Source organism: Scardinius erythrophthalmus (genome assembly GCF_964197995.2).
Source record: "Scardinius erythrophthalmus genome assembly, chromosome: 8".
Classification (NCBI taxonomy): domain Eukaryota; kingdom Metazoa; phylum Chordata; class Actinopteri; order Cypriniformes; family Leuciscidae; genus Scardinius; species Scardinius erythrophthalmus.
In genome coordinates this window covers 37,728,116-37,740,966 of record NC_138228.1, presented here as the reverse complement: position 1 = coordinate 37,740,966, position 12,851 = coordinate 37,728,116, and the positions used below count along the sequence as shown (strand labels likewise).

Below are 12,851 nucleotides of genomic sequence, written 5' to 3'. Positions count from 1 at the left end.
CCTAACAACAGAGGTGTTGATAGTGCTCAAGGCCTGTAGGCCAAGATATGTGGACAATGGGTGTTTTCTAATTGTCACACCTTTAATATGGTGGGGAAAGTTGTAATTGTCTGATTGGTCAGTTTGAACGTCTCACATTTGGGTTACAGTCACATGGTCAAGGAAGGGATAAAAGAAGATTGTAAAAGTTGCTCTGTCTCTTTTATTTTCTGTCTCTCTTTCTCGGGGGCACTTTACCTCCTCTTTTATTTGTCTCTTACTCTTTACACTTTCTGTCTCTATCTCCCTCTCTTTCCATCTCTCAGGCAACATTTTACATATAGTATGGGTACAATTAATGGTATAAGTTTCTATCATCTCATACATCTATTTTGTAACTATTTAAAGTGTAACCATTGGTATAGACTTTGAAGTGCTACCTTAGGGTGTGTCAGAGTCCACTTTTGCTAGTTTAACAACGGGAAAAATGGTCTGCGCATGTGTTCCAGTGAGGAAATGGATCTGCCCGTGCGCAAGGTTAAAGCATGCACGCAGACCATCTACGGGACAAGCTGGATTCCACCATATCTTTATGTGCACAATATGTGATGCGATCTGGGGAAACCCGTCGGATGTCGCGCTGGTACGTTTTCAGTAAGGTCTAAAAATAGGGTAAATGTCAGTTTTTTGTCAAAATTGGGTTTTCATTAAATTAATATTCTATAACATCTTGTCTATCATCTCTGAATATATCTTAGTAAAATTCACTAGTTTAGTGCAGAAAAATAGCGATTTATTGTGGCAAGCTGAAAAGACTGTGTCTTTCTCTTTAAAGGCACACTATGTAGAAATTGTGTTTTGTCATTTGTCCCTAGAGTTGCTGTGGAATACTTGCACTGTCGTAAATACCCACCCCCCACCCTGTACACCAGTACCTGTTCGGTAGGATAGAAGCGTCGGGCATGGAACAGGCACAGATGGACTCCGAAGATATTGACCAGGTAATGTTTCATGATTTCATACAAATATTAGGCTACTGCATAGTCTACTAAACTACTGATGATGGTGATAGGATAGTAATAAGTTTATGTCAAGTGTTAGACTACTTTATAATAATAAAGTAGCCTACCGCGTTTGCTGGCTTATAACGTTTTTACATGATTGCAGCTAAATCACAAGTAAATAGCCTATAGTCTAGGCCTACTGTATAATTTCATTTGTGTTTTTTGATTGTTATGTAAAACATTACAAAATGCCAGATGACATCAATAAAGTTAAATGTACATCGCATTATTTCATAACATTGGCCGTTATGATGTCATTACACATGATTATTGCAATTTATCATAATAGTTTGCAAATTGTGCTATTTACAACCTCTAGGCTTATTTATGTCCTGATAAGTATGTGAGATATTGACAACTGTTCTCATGATAATCGCAGGAATCAACGTCGACATTAAAACAAAGACTATGTATGAAAGCATGACACACGAAAATTGTGGAGGACATTTTCCACATGATGTAGGTCAGTAAAAAATGTCCTGCAAAAGGAAAAACCTGTAAAGGCTGCGGAAAGCTAAAACATAAAAAAAAATGCTGCAGGTCAACACGCTATTAAACCAATTTCCCAAATCCAGCAAAGCCCAAGTTTCAAAAGGTGACACAAAAAGTTAATACTGCGCATGATATAGCATGCAAAACACACCCTGAAGCGTCAACGAGTTCAGATGAAGACTATGTATGTCATTAACACAGTTCAACACAAGCATAACTCCAGTCACAAGTGGGTATTACCCTGGGTATCACCTACAGTTGTTGCACCAAAACCCCAAAATCCTGGCAGTGTGCTGTGTGCGCATATGCGCGGACATGCGAATGCCCGATTGCGCCATTCAAACAGAATGGCATGTCACCCTGATGGTGGATGATCTGATACATGACTTAAACGGAGCTGTACTCTTCATAAAACTGGATCTGAATGCTGGATATCATCAGCTGATTCCAGGTACATAACCTTCAGGACTCATGCAGGGCTCTGGAGGTACACTCGTTTGAATTTTGGAATTAGTTCAGCTGCTGAGGTGTTTCAAAACACAATTCAACAGGTCCTTCATGGCATCGCAAATGTCAAAAACATGAGTGACGACATCTTAGTTTTTGGTAAATCGCAAGACGAGCACAATGCCTGTCTGCAAGCTGTATTCAAGAGACTTAGAGAGAAAAACCTCACCCTCAACAAAGACAAGTGTGAGTAGAGCAAGATGAAACTAGACCTGACTGGATATGTGTTTTCAGACAAAGGAATTTCTGCAGATCAGAAGAAGATAATAGCCATTAAGAACCTCCCAGCCCCAAAGAGTGTGTCCGAATTACGCAGTCTGCTCGGAATGTCAACATACTGTTTACGTTTCATTCAAGATTACGCAACAACCACACAGCCACTGCGTGAACTCATTTGGAAAGACCACTCATGGAATTAGGAGCCGGAACATCAAGCAGCACTGGACAAGCTAAAATCTCAACTAATTCAGAATGCTACAATGGCATACTTCGATCAAAAGAAGAAGTCCACACTACTTGTTGATGCAAGCCTTGTTGGTCTTGGTGCGATACTAAGTCAGCCAAACACAGATAGTTCTGGTAACAAAGCAATTGCGTATGCCAGTAGAGCGTTCACAGCTGTAGAACAACGCTACTCGCAAACAGAGAGGGAAGCTCTAGCAATATTCTGGACTTGTGAACATTTCCACTTATATCTGTATGGTTCACACTTTACAGTCATTATGGATCACAAACCACTAGAGCTAATTTTCAATAACCCTCGGGCATCCTCACCAGCCAGACTTGATTCCTGGAGACTGAGATTGCAACAATACACGTTCACAGTCCAATACACACCTGGGAAAGACAATCCTGCCGATTACATGTCAAGGCATCCTGTGGATGGACAACACACTGACAGCTGTTCAGAAAATGCAGAAAGACACGTCAACTTAATAATTGACAACACAGTCCCAAAAGCGATGACTTTAGATGAAGTACAACACGAAACAACGAAAGACTCTGTCCTACAAACAGTGATAAAAAAATCGAAAGGTAAAGCCTGGACACACTTGAAGCAGACCATGGCAGGCGCATGCCACGCAAAACTGGAGGATTTTCATAAGCTGAGACATGAGCTCACAGTTAACTCACAAAGCCTCACGAAGGAATAGACTTGTTTTACCTGCCTCTTTGTATCAAAAAGCCATCCAACTTGCACATGTAGGACACATGGGCATTGTGAAGACTAAACAGCTGGTATGAGAAAAGGTATGGTTCCCTGGTATCGATGCAGAAGTGGAAAAAGCTGTGCAAGGATGCATTCCATGTCAAGCAGCCACGCTCCAGCATCACTCGGAACGCCTCAAAATATCTGATCTGCCAATAGAACCATGGTCAGAAGTGCCTGTGGATTTTACTGGTCTGTTTCCTTCTGGTGATTACTTGCTGATAGTAGTTGACGATCATTCCAGATATCCAGAAGTGGAAATAGTCAAGTCTACAGCAGCCACTGCTGTGATTACCAAACTGGACAAGATATTCTCAACTTTTGGCATACTCAAAACTGATAATGGCCCACCATTCAAAAGACACTGTTTTGCAGATTTCAGAAAGATAACCCCGTACTGGCCTAAAGCGAACGGAGAAGTAGAACGGATCATGAGAGCGCTTAAAAAGACAGTCATGACCACCAATGCAGAAGGTAAACCATGGAAGCAGTGCCTGTATAGTTTCCTGAGAAATTACAGGGCAACACCACATGGGACCACCCAAAAACCACCAGCAGAACTACTGTTCGGAAGAAAGATTAACACCACATTACCTTCAAATCCAAGGGACATGCCAAAAACTGACCTCAGAGACATTGATCACGTTGCAAAGCAACAAATGAAAAGGTATGCAGATCTTCGTAACAGAGCAAAAGAATCCAGTATCAAGGCTGGTGACATTGTACTCTGCTGACAACCCTAGACAGGAGAGTTGACGACTCCATATGAGATAAAACCCTACAAAGTAATCAAGGTCAGAGGGTCAATTTTGACAGCAAGTCGTTCAGGAAGATGCATTACAAGAAATTCCTCATTTTTCAAAACACTCGAAATGAATGAATGAAACCTCTGATGACGAAGATGATGTCAGTGGACAAGCTCCAAATTCAGAGGTGTTTCAGGACAATATAAGCACATGGCACCAAGGTTATTTTCGTAAACGAAAACTGAAATTAAGACTAAAACTATTGATCAAAAAAAAAAAAATTAAAAAATTCATAATAAATGAAAAACTAAAACTAAACAAAACTGACAACACTTACTTGAAAAACTAACTGAAATCAAATAATAATTAGCAAAAATAAATAATCGTTTTCGTAATTAATAAGCTCTTACCTTTGGCGAAAATCTGACCTGTGGCTGTTTAGGGAAATGCCTGTAGCTATATGGCGCTTCATGCGCGTGAAGTTATTGAGGCGATTAACCCATAGACATAATAAATACACATACGCCCTACTGACCACTGGATCTTACGTCAATGGCGCTGCCATATTGCGGAGGGCAACTTTCACATACCTCTCATTACGGGAGTTGAGAAAAATGCCTGCTTCGTGTGCTGCTCGGGGCTGTACAAATCGCCACACCATTGAAAACAGGTCTCAGGGAATTACCTTTCACAAGCAAGACTGAACATCTGTTTCTGGTTGTATTTGGTCATGATATAATAAGTAATAGTAGGCCTAAGGTTAGTTGCTAGTTAAATTAGCTGTGAAAGTTGAAACATGAGTTGACATGATTTATATTTTAGTTTTAGCTTACATTGTATTCTATTATAAAAGTGAAATTCCTGAAATCTAAATATTCATCTATATTTTCTTAAAACCAACTTTTATGACAAGTACTCGTTTCGGGTATGTACTAGTCACTATTTCATGTAGGCCTACTATTTTTATTTTCAGAGGAGAAAGGCTGCAAAATTTTAAAATACTAGTGTTATTTTGTCTAGAAATGTAGTTTTAAGAGTTTTTCAGTCGACAGTGCAGTTGTTTAAAGCTCAAATCTGTGGTTAATTTATAAAGATAGCGCCTATTAAATTATAGCGCTATTTGCGCCTATAAAAATTTGATCTGACATTTTCATAGTTGTGAGATCCAGGCGATCACCGGGCGTTCAGCGCTCATGAACCCCGCCTGGAACAGCCTTACCTCGGCTCGGATAGTGCTTCTGACGTTTGCCGCTGGCTCTGATCTGTCTAGTGGTTAAACATGAGATATAATTCGTCTTGTGTATATCTAACAGGTGATCTTTGGTCTCATTAATCTATAATTTGTTCCCTGGCAAATCGTTTTGGCTGAGGGCAAAGTAAAGTTTCATAACTTTATATATTTAGGCTTTAACGTTGTATAGCCTGCTGTATGTTTGACTGAATGTTTGACTGAATCATTTACTTTATTTCTTGACTTGTATAGCTTCTTATACCTTTTAGGCTACTTATACTGTTATAATGGCTATTATTGATCAATAAAACTGAAATTTAACAAAAAGAGACAGGGTTGTGTCATTTTATTTTATATATTGTTAGCCTATGTAAGAATATTTAAAAATATATACATTCTTTTATATACATTATCTTCACTGTATGTAGGCCTACATAAAATAAAATGACACAAATCTCTTTGTTAAATGTCAGTGAAATCATTAATATTATGTTTCATATTTTTTTTCATATTGTCTATATTATTCTGCAATTGATTTTTTTATATTATTATTGTTATTATTGCAGGTATTGAATATGACATATCAATTACAGAATATAGACAATACAAAATAATAAGTTAAATAGTGACTATGAATAATACAATAATTTAACAGCATAACTATGATAGATTATTATTACCTAATACCTGCAGCCTAATGTAAAGCATTTGGTTTAAAGCATTTTGTTCTCTTAATGAAATGAAAACAGGTAGAAAACTAAAGCAAATTCTTCCAAGTGTAGTGCACAGATATTTCAAATGAAAACATAATAAAGTGCAAAATGAAAGCACAATCATTTTTTGGAATAAAGAAAATGTTGCCTGGCAATGGTGGGCAGTGTACATTGCCTGGTAGTAATAGGCACTTCAAAGCACTTTCAATTGCATGTGTCACATTTTCACCTTGATGCAGTTTCCTAAATGTCATGTGATTTACTGAAAAGCAGCAGCCTTCAGATCACATTGCATCCTGGGTACATGTATTTAAGACCACAGCATATGGTGCAGCCTTCTTTAACACATTTGTTGTATGATATTCATCAGAGAGCTTTCATTTGCTGTTTGGAATCCGGATTCATTTCAGGTTTGTAAGATTTGACTTTATTACAGTTAGGAGAGGGTGTGGAGCTTTGTAAGAGGCAGAAGTGAAAAAATATGTTACCCAGAGATATAATTATACAATGCTCATGTTAAGTCATTAACTAACTAATGTTAACATTTACAATTTTTAATTTAGGCTAAATAATGTATTAGTATTTGTTGAAATTAACATTCATTATCCTTAATAGATTATGTAATTTAAGTGTTTGTTAATATTAACTGATGTTGTACTGGGGTACAGCCGTACAGCTGAGATATTGATGCACATTATTTTAAGATATTTATTTTAAGATATTTGTTTAAATGATCAGCCCCTGGTGGTCCCCTCAATATATATTGTTTATAAGTTCATGCTTATAGTTCCTAATTTAACAGAAGCTTAAAATAAAATAAAAATACCATAGAAAAGAGAAACCAAAACAAAATAGAAATGATATATATATATATATATATATATATATATATACTGTATATATATATATATCTTGTTTTGAGTTTTATTTCATGTTCATGTTTCATGTAGTTTTGGGTTTTGAGAAGTTGAATGTATGACTGTGTGTGGGGGCCATCAATGCATTGGGATAGGTAAAGTAGCTTAATGGACTAGCCTACAGTGAAATAGGCTAAAAGACCAAACTTGCACCTTATTGGGAATGCAGGCTGTACTATATAGGCTACAGGCAAGCAGACTTAGAATATGAACCTAACGTGCAAAATTTCATGTTAAGCGTTTCCCAGTAAAATACTGGCTGGCTTGACATTGAACGTTTGATATTTGAAGTTAAGGGACCTTCTCTTAAGTTACATACAACATTGGTATGCATGTTTCTAACTTTAATAGCATTTGAAGAGAATGTCTTACAGTCATAAAACCAACTGTTAAGTGTTTATGTAGATGTCAGGCTCAGGCATAATGCACACCTTTTAGATTGTTGATATTAAAATAATTATGAGCTCATGCAGAAGTCAAAAATATGTTGTAAAAAAAAAATTTGATGTAAAATATGTTTATTTAGTCATATTCTTTGTCTGCTTGCCATTACAGCATACATCCCCAATAAGGTGTGAGTTTGAGGATGTAGGTATGAAGTTTCCTTTGTGTCTTTTTTATTTAATCAAACATACAGTGTTTGAGAGTAAAACTAATTCTTTTGTAATTAAAAAAATAAATAAATAAAAGATTGCAAAAAAGTCTTAAGTTTCAAAAATAAAGAAGTTGATAACAAAATTATTTGTAGTTCATGTAAATCTTTGAAAACCTTTTTTTTTGTGCATTTCGAACACTTTTCATCACAAACACATACATTTTGCTCTCTTTTGTGCTATCTTTTTTGCGGGTCTAAATCTTTTGTTTGAGAGTTGAAATGTTTTGCTTGCAATTTGAAAACTTTTGCTTGCGAGTTGAAAAGTTTTGCTTGTGAATGAAGCTGTGTCTTAGTGGGCGGTCTCTACAAACCAGGATGAAAGGCACTTTTCTATTGGTCACCCTGGATCGAAGTAACAGGTACAGGTTGACCACTAAAAAACGAAATAGGAACTGTTTTCTCAATACTTTTAATATATAAAAAAAAAAAAAAAAAAAAAACACACGACTGAACGAATGAGACACGGATTGATGTACATGCACTGCAAATAATTTTATTAACTTCTTGATTTTTGAGCCTTAAGACAAATCTTTTAATGCAATCTTTTAAGTTTTTTAATTACTAAATAATTAGTTTTACTCTCAAAGGCAGTATGTTTGATTGAATAAAAAAGACACAGAGGAAACTCCATACCTGTTCCTGCTGTTCCCAGATGTCAAATGTCGAATTTGCTGTCGAATTTGAACCACTGAATTTGTGGAAGCGAATTTGTAAGGCGAAATAAAATGGACTGAAAATTGCCTGTCAAATATTATAGGATGTATTTTAAACAGAATTAACATTTTAGAAGTGAAATCTGAAAGGTGATTATGGATTATTGAATTTTTAATGATGATAATGTGTGTGAAATGTTTTGAATTGAAATATTCACAGCTTAAATATTCAACCATGTTGAATTTCAGCTTATAAAAATGCAAGCCCTAAAAATACAATGCATTAAAATGCAAGCACGGTTAATGCAAAGCAAAAAAAAATAAAAAAATTAAATTAGTCCAATTCAACATGTTTTTTTTTTGTTTCAAAAACATGTGTCATTGTTTTACTTCCATAGACAACCACCCCTACATTGTGGTGTGCATATCCTACCTTCTTCGTGTCCATAATTTGGTCAAAATAATCTCAAATCGCTTGAGCAAAAGAAAACAAAATCTTATAAATATTCAGAACAGAGAGAAAGACTGGGAGGAGTGTGTGTATGTTTGTGCTATATATATATATATATATATATATATATATATATATATATATATATATATATATATATATATATATATATATATATATAAACAAGGGTAAAGATAAAGTTATTCATGAATATTCTGATAAATATGCAGTGATCTCAGGAGCCTGGAAGTTTTAGAAAGCATATTTTGTTACTCTGTCTCTTTAAGGAGGGCAATTGGCCTGAAAGAAGAAAGAAGAATCTGAAAAGCTGATCATTTTAGAAGACCTGCATAAGCAACATGGGTAAGAAATGAAACTTATAATACGATAACATACAATATCCAACACTAATATATTTTATTTTTAATTGTTTTTTAATTGTTGCATTGGCAGGAAAAGCAGCAGCTGGAGAAGAACCGAGGGCAACTCTACAATCACCTCTAATATTGCCAGTTGCAACAGTTGTAGTAGTAGTAGTGGCTTATGCATTAATGTCAACAGTAGAAGTAGTGGTAGGAGCAGCAGCAGGAGCAGCAGCTGGAGTGTGCATTTTAAAATATCTGTGGGAAGAAGAAGAAAGAAAAGGACCAGTAGGAGTAGCAGTAACAGCAATAGCAGGAGGCGTAGCAGGAGCAGCAGCAGCAAACTTACGATCAATGGTAGGAGCACAGTCGCTAATAGGATCAGCAGTAGTTGGAGCGATAGCAGGAGCTGCAATTGTAGCAATAGCAAAAAAATTGTTACAACGGGTTATAAATGCAATACAGTGGTTACAAGATAACTTTAAGTCATGTGTAGTAATAGCTCTAGTGGCAATTGGAGGAATGCTATTAAAATGGGTAAAAAATACAATAAAGTGGATGACAGATCTAAAAAAGTGGGCAGTAGCCAAAGTAAAATCAGCAGTACAATGGATTAAAGAAGCCGCAAACAAATTATTCAACACATCAGAATCAATGGTATCAGGATTACCAGCAATTGCAGCAGCAGCATTAGGATTAGCAGCATTAGCATCAGCTTCAGGATTAGCATCAATAGGAACAGCAGTATCAGGACTAGCATCTGGATTATTTGGAGGGTTACTGGTACTCGCATTAGTAGTTGCATTAGGAGCAGCAATTTTTGGATCGCACACGAGTGAACAGTCACAAGCAAAAGACGTGGTGTTACCAATTGCTGTTCTTTTGCTTTTTGTTTTATTTTGTTTTCTTGTTACCTATATGGGTGTGTTGCGATTTTGCTGTTTGTTGTTTCTCTCGGTTTTCCTATGGTTTCTGCTGTGCTACCGCTCTGAAAGAAACTGATCATTTTCACTTAGATAGGCCAGCATAAAAGCCAGCTGATGCATCAGAAAAAAAGATGAGACATATCTCCCCACAGGAATGCTTTTCTCCATGTTCTCCGTATTTACGATTCTTTACAGCCTTTAGCCACTGTTTTACAATGCTCTGGATCCTTCTCTGGAAACCGAATATATCTCACTTCCGCTTAACATTTACTCTCTGAATTCTTGTACTCGGGAACAATACAAGTTTAATAAAAGTTTACTAAGAAGTATTTCTTTCTTCTTCTTCTACTTCTACTTCTTTCTAGGTTTATTGGTGGTTGGCAAACAGCGAACTAGTGTATTACCGCCACCTACTGGTGTGGAGTGAATGTCTGTCATCTACAATAAAAAAAAAAAATCCTTATATCCTTTTACTCAAATTAGTTTCTCTATTGAAATAAGAAATTATAACACTTATCTTTTGACTGCTTTCACAGAATATCTATTAAATGAAAGTGTTATTTTAGCTCTCTCAAGTTTTGGGTCAAATGTCTTCTTTCTCTTTCATATTTCCAACAATATAGCATAACATGTTCTATGCCTTTTCTTCCTGCTTACAGAAATCACATTTCCCTGTTATGTTTACCTATTTTGAACAGCAATCCATTTAGCCCAGTGTGTCCAAACTTAAGTCTCGATATTATTATCCCGTCCCTCTTATTCCTTCCTGCATACCTCATTTCTCCCACTTTGCTTTGGATACTGTAAAACCCTTGCTCTTTTCTCACATCCTCCCTTTGCCACCTTTCCTTTAATCTCTTCTTTAATTATGCTCTTAACTTCTGCCCTGCTGATGTTAACTGTCAAATCATTGTGATTACTTTTAGTGACTTCCTTTGCTATCCTTATCTGCCATTTCATTTACTTGTACCCCAATTTGTACTGCTATTCACAATAATCTACTGTAAGCCCCATCATATGTATTCTGTATAATGTTTCTCACATCTCTAACAACATGTATGGTCTGCTTCTAAATGACTGCACTGTAAACTGGTTAATGACGAGCTTGAGTCTGAACAAATGATTGCTCTTAGTAATGCCATAATGCTAACATTACTGTGTAAAATGATAATCCCTAAATGATCCTTTTCTCCACTCTGATACGAAATTCTGGAACAATAAATGCTGAATACTTTGATGCATCTGTATATAACCGCGTCCGTGGTAATTATCAACTCAGCGATAGCTGTGTCCTTCTTATAGTGGCATTACTGACTTTAATGCCTGATATTGTATCATATCTTATTTTCTGAGAGATGTGTCTGTCACTGACGTATACAGGGATGGGCAGTATTTCAGATACATGTATTTAAAATATGTATTTGAAATACAAAATACTATTTTGTATTTTGTATTTTAAAGCCTTCGGAAAAAATCAAATGTAATTTATATTTAAATACATTTAAGAAGAGGTTTTATTTTTAATTTTTTTCAAAATACATACAATACTTTTTGCCAGGTACTTACTTTATCAGGGCATTGATTTTGTGCATCAACTAGTTCAGACATTCACTAGCTCAGCATTGGATCAGCGATTTTTGTTTTGTTTTTTTTTTAAATAAGGTGAGAATGTCATGATCAATTCTACTTGTTGATTAAAGTTAAAATAGTGCATTATTCACTTCAGTTAACATGAAAGAATAAAAGAGCGCAGACAAGTAGGAAAATAGCGTTAGCCAATCAGTCTTGACCGGTTGTTGATTTTTATCAACTAGCTTGTCAAATGTGTTTGAAGCATTACTGCATGTTAGGGCTGGGTGATATGACATATCATAGCGATGATATAAAGTGTGAATTGATGGAACTTTTTCTAAATCGTTTACATAGATAGGCCTATTTGTGGGGTAAGCAAATTTATCCGTGCAGCTTTTAGTGGGCAGGAATTATTGGAACGTTGGAGTGGAAAAACAAACACTGATGAATGATACACCACAAAAATCTTCAGCTTTTAGTTTTATCGTACATAAAAAATGATAATAAAAAAGAGGTAAATAGTGTCAAATGAATCTAAATTAATTCTAATTTAAAATTTTAGATACACTTTTTAATTTTAATTAACTTATAGAAACAAATAAACTTTACATAAAATAAACAAAATTACTTAAAAAGCATTGGACTACCTGCAACAACAACAACAACAACAACAACTACAAACGCAAAAGAGTTTGAAATTTAGTTTATGCTGTGGAATCAAAGCTGATATTGAGAATTGTGAAACCATGGTATTGTAACTGTGAAGTAAAATTGAAATTTTGGTCATGTCGCCCATCCATATTCTTTGCTAGATAGCAGAAAAGGTTCCCACAGTTTTGCATACAGTATGAATTTTTTAACAGTGTTCACCACAAGTAATAGACTACATTGTAACCAGAAATAAGTGTATAAATGGCTGCTATTTTCTATTTGTAATTGCCAGAAAGAAAGAAAGAAAGAAAGAAAGAAAGAAAGAGAGGGCAGAGTTGAGGTTAGGAATGAAAAGTCAGTAGGCCTATGTAGTTTCTTCATTCACTGTGACCAGGGGTTAAATTGGGATTTATTATGTGGGGGGCAGTCACAGCCAGCTTGCTGCAGCTCTGACCAGGTCTCAGGTCTCACCTTGATGTTATGTGACACAGCAAGCTGAAAGGCTAGCTTTTTAACCTCACTGGGTGATAGGCCAAAGTAAATGTCGGCTAACTTGAACATACAGTATACTTAACCAGTTCCTCTTCCAAATCTGGGGAAAATATTTGTCTGTTCCTGATGTAACATATATATATATATGGTTTTATGGTGCGTAATTTTAAACACCTTTAACCTTATTTTAATTATTCTCAGGTTAGGTAAAGTAAGTCAAATCTGTCCTA

At 35.7% G+C, this 12,851-nt stretch overlaps 1 long non-coding RNA gene across 1 annotated transcript; it reads left to right on the top strand.

The window, feature by feature from the left end:
- The first annotated feature begins 6,256 nt into the window (after positions 1 to 6,256).
- Positions 6,257 to 11,151, top strand: LOC308694510. Its single transcript, XR_014030614.1, has 3 exons — positions 6,257 to 6,352; positions 8,906 to 8,981; positions 9,072 to 11,151. It is a non-coding gene; the product is annotated as an uncharacterized lncRNA (long non-coding RNA).
- The last annotated feature ends 1,700 nt before the right edge of the window (positions 11,152 to 12,851 follow it).